The sequence below is a fragment of the Danio rerio genome, chromosome 6 (genome assembly GCF_049306965.1).
Source record: "Danio rerio strain Tuebingen ecotype United States chromosome 6, GRCz12tu, whole genome shotgun sequence".
In the NCBI taxonomy this organism is placed as follows: Eukaryota; Metazoa; Chordata; class Actinopteri; order Cypriniformes; family Danionidae; genus Danio; species Danio rerio.
Window position 1 is genome coordinate 63,215,001 of NC_133181.1, and position 5,000 is coordinate 63,220,000.

Here is a 5,000-nt window from a genome sequence, read left to right on the forward strand (position 1 = left end):
CTTATTAAAAACTACTAATATTTTACTGCAGTAATCATCTTTTGTTAAATAATCTGGTTATAAAGGTTAGCTTGTTCGCACAGGTTTATTTTCAACTTTTTTGTACAGACTATTTACTGCATCCAGCTCGACGAACGATTTAAATAAAAGCTATATTTTAGTAAATAACCTAAATATGAACTCAAATAAGTCTTACAGACTTGAAATAAAATAATCATCATTGATCCTGCCACCCTAAAGTTTAATAAACAAATTAAGTTAAAGACCTTTTTTATTAAATAATTATAAAATGATTTATTAGCCGTTTATACCTGCTCTTTCTGGAAAACATCTGCTGAAAGTGTAGCTCACTTATTTTACCTTTTGTTTAATCTTTTTGGATTAAAGTGCTTTTTTGAAAATGCTTTCCTTATGCAGAATAATCTCATTTATTAAGGCTTAATCAAAACACCTTGTTTTGCGTTTTACATTGAAAAGTTTTACATCTATAAATGTAAATAAATGTAAACTCCTTTTTAGCTTATTCAAACAAAAAGTGTTAGCCTAAAGAGTGATGTTTAAACTCCTAGAAATTGTGCTTATTGCTTTGTATTTAATAGACCGATTTGTTTTTATGTTTATATTAATCTCTCATTTCCCCTTATTCCTCTCATGCATTTGTTATATATTTTACATATTCATATTCTCCCTTATTGTTTAAAAGTTTGTAGAAACCGTGTTCTGTTTTATTTGTAAATGTTTTGTTTTTATAAATAAAAAAAAAAAAAATTATGATGACAACATATGATTGGTCATCATGACTGCAGCCACTTTGAACCCCGAAGTGTCCAGCTGTCCGTCTTGACGGCTCCGTTTTCAACTCCGCCTCCGCCTGCGCTCGGCTAATCTCGTTGATCACCGGCTGCAGCTGAGCTTCATGTTGAACGCACCTAGTGATTATTTCAGTCATGTGATGCTGTCATGTGACCAATCCAGCTAACATGCTGGAGGACACTGGCGCAGATGTTTTATTACAAGACAAGGCAAGTTTATTTCTACAGCACATTTCACACACAGTGGCAATTTGAAGTGCTGTACATATAAACAGCAATAAGAGAGACAAGATTAGGAAAAATAAAATCTGAACAGAGAGACACAACAGTGTGATGTGTGTGCTGCAGCACAGTGTTCATTCAGTACAGCTCAGCTACAGACGTGTGTTCAGTCCTGATGTGAATGTGTCTAATGTTGGAGCACATCTGATCATTTCTGGAAGCTGACTCCAGCAGCAGGGGGCGCTGTTATAGCTGAAGGCTGATTCACCCTGCTCTGACTGAACTCTTAGAGTGTCTAGTGTATCTGATCCTGCTGATCTGAGTGATCTGTTAGGTGTGTGTTCAGTCAGCATATCTGTAATGTATTGAGCTCCTAGGCCATTCAGTGATGTATAGAGCAGTAATAATACTGTAAACTCTATTCTGAATGTAACTGGAGCCAGTCTAGAGACCTGAGGACAGCTGTGATGTGCTCTGATGTTCTGGTTCAAGTCAGAATCCTGGATGAGCTGCAACTGTCTGACTGTGTGTTTGGGAAGGCCAGTGAGGAGGCCGTTACAGTAATCCACCCTGCTGCTGATAAAAGCATCAACAAGTTTCTCTGAGTCCTCACTGGAGACACAGCATCTGACTCCTGCAGTGTGTGTGAGATGACAGTGTGCTGATTTACTGACTGCTCTGACACGACTACTGAAACTCAGATCTGACTCCAGAGTCACACCAACACTCTTGACCTTATTGTCTGTTGTTTGACACTTAGAACCAAGCTACACATTCACCTTCATCTCTGCTCCCAAACGCAATCACTTCAGTTTCCTCTGTGTTTAACTGAAGACAGATGAGTGTGTGTGTGTGTGTGTGTGTGTGTGTGTGTGTGTGTGTGTAGATGCTCCTCGTGGCGTCTCTTCAGCGCTCAGGGAGTGTTTAGTGGAGCTGTCGTTCAGATCAGAGCACAGTCACACATTCACTGTTTCACAGAGAGGAAATAAACAGCAGCGCTGTGCAGTTCATCAACCAGATGATGGAGAGACTGAAGGCCAGAGTGTGCACATGAAGCGCTCTCAGACCAAATCACGGGTTTCAGATGAGTCTGGATTATAGTGTAGACGCAGCCTGACTGATTCAGGAGTCTCTCACCGCTGCTAATGCGCCACTGATGCTGGAACTGTGTGTGGAATTACTGCACGATAACTTCAGTGTTTACTTCACTTCATACTCATCATCATTACTAACCACTCCTAAATTGAGGAGATCGAGCAGCTTTCATCCTCAAGATGACTTGAATATGACTCCAGGTGTTTTAGCAAATCTAGAAGTAAAGGAAACAACACTATTGCCATCACTGACGACTCGATTATTCCCTGATTATTATTCTTTGATTATTCAGACGGCTTTGTGCCATGAAAGCTGAAAGACAGGAGAGCTGGAGATGAGCGTTGCTGGACCACAGCAGACTCCAGAGCGGTGCGGTGCGGTGCGGTGCGGTGCGTCTCTCACAGAAGCCTGAACTCTTCACTCAGTGTTCAGCAATACGCAGGACAGTAATTCTCCAAACACACGGCTGCAGTAAAGCTGTTCATATAGCTCTGAACCAGCAGCAGAGTGTGTGTGTGTGTGTGTGTGTGTGTGTGTGTGTGTGTGTGTGTGTGTGTGTGTGTGTGTGTGTGTGTGTGTGTGTGTGTGATCATGGCTCAGTGTAATCGCTGAAGACTCTTATCAATGATTCAACAGGTGAAAGCTGATACTACAGCCCAGAAAGCCTCTTAGCGTTGACTGCAGCTCATTCATATTTGATCAGGTCAGGCGAGCGCTTTATGATCACGCTATTACCACATCATGATGGAGATATGACCAGCGCTGAGGCTTACACTGCAGTAAAAATATCCAGTACATTCTACAAAAACCCACAGTGTGTTTCACTAGCTGTGAGCGTCTGCCTCTGGGTTTGAGTGCTGCCTAAAGAAAGCCCCTCCCTGCCTGAAGAAAGCCCCTCCCTGCCTAAAGAAAGCCACTCCCTGCCTAAAGAAAGCCACTCCCTGCCTGAAGAAAGCCACTCCCTGCCTGAAGAAAGCCCCTCCCTGCCTAAAGAAAGCCACTCCCTGCCTAAAGAAAGCCCCTCCCTGCCTGAAGAAAGCCCCTCCCTGCCTAAAGAAAGCCACTCCCTGCCTAAAGAAAGCCACTCCCTGCCTAAAGAAAGCCCCTCCCTGCCTGAAGAAAGCCCCTCCCTGCCTAAAGAAAGCCACTCCCTGCCTAAAGAAAGCCCCTCCCTGCCTGAAGAAAGCCCCTCCCTGCCTAAAGAAAGCCACTCCCTGCCTAAAGAAAGCCCCTCCCTGCCTGAAGAAAGCCCCTCCCTGCCTAAAGAAAGCCACTCCCTGCCTAAAGAAAGCCCCTCCCTGCCTGAAGAAAGCCCCTCCCTGCCTAAAGAAAGCCCCTCCCTGCCTGAAGAAAGCCCCTCCCTGCCTAAAGAAAGCCACTCCCTGCCCAAAGAAAGCCCCTCCCTGCCTGAAGAAAGCCCCTCCCTGCCTAAAGAAAGCCCCTCCCTGCCTGAAGAAAGCCCCTCCCTGCCTGAAGAAAGCCCCTCCCTGCCTAAAGAAAGCCACTCCCTGCCCAAAGAAAGCCACTCCCTGCCTAAAGAAAGCCCCGCCTCCACCCACTGAAAGCCCCACCCCTATTGAATATTCAGTTTCAGCTGGAAGTGCATTAACACACTGAAATAAACTTCTCTGCAACCTTTGGTTCACGCAGACTTTGATTTTTGGGGTAATTTATGGTGATGAACTGCATTATGGGACATGATCTCTGCTCTGACAACTTTTGATCTTGAAAATTCACCTTTGCTTAGTTTTTGCTTGTTTATCAAAGTTGAATTTAAACAATGTATTGTATGAGAAATAATATATATGAAAATGAGTGTGTGAAATAGCAGACTGGCAGTTAATTACCTGATTATTGTACCTTAATTTACAACACCAACACAGACAATACACAACACAGACGCATACACAAGTTACGTCTGTTCTACACATGATTATCCTCTGGAGAATGATCATCTGATCACGCTGCTCTCCTGAACTAATCCACAGCTCGCTCTTGATGGAGAATCTCTTCAGGTAATGACCGTGACTCTTCGTGGGCGTTTGCAAGTGTGCTGTTGGTGGAGTGTAAGACAGGGGTGTTACTTGTAGTAAGTTAGAGAGGCATTGAGCCATGCGGGATGAGATGTTGTTAGCTGGATGTTGGAAATAATTACCAGAGAACATTTTCATCAAATGTTGAGTTTTCATCAATGAGTTTTCTACAACTATATCCACAACCAATTAATGTGATCTACTATCATATTCATTCATTTAGAAACTCCACCCAGGCCCGGCTCCACAGGGTAGACCTGGCTCACCCTGACCCCACATCAGATTGCATCAGTTTTTGTTGCGATGCGTTTCATAACTGAGAAAGCAGCATGTGATGTGCCTGTGAGCTTTAAAAACATGTTTTGGTAAGCCAGACTCATTTGCAATCTTGATGAAAGTATTCCGTTTAATCATTTCAAACCATTCAAGCAGCATTAGATGAAGGAGAACCTTATTCAGCTTAGAGCGCAGGTTTCTGTGCACATCATGCGTCTCAGCGTGCATTACCAAACGCCCTTCACTTCTATATCATGTCATGCAGTCCTAATTCATACAACAGGAAGTCTTAAAGAACGCAAACAGTTTAACAGCACTGAGTAGGATAATCAGGAGATGCAACTGGGCCCGCTTAAACCAGCGCTGCCCAAACTCAGTCCGGTGTCCTGCATATTTTAGTGCCAACCCCAATTACACACACCTGAACCTGCTAATCAAGCTCTTACTGGATATACTAGAACAGGGGTGTCCAAACTCTGCGTCTGAAACCGCCTACTACTCACTAGGTACTGCATATGAATGTAAACGCACTGCTCGGCCGTTAGTAAAGTGCGCTCCATAC

General features: G+C 43.7%; 1 protein-coding gene across 16 annotated transcripts in view; it reads left to right on the forward strand.

Moving 5' to 3' along the window:
- The window catches only part of caskb (calcium/calmodulin-dependent serine protein kinase b), a 75,929-nt gene that overhangs the window by 9,908 nt on the left and 61,021 nt on the right, over window positions 1-5,000 (forward strand). The window lies entirely within an intron of this gene.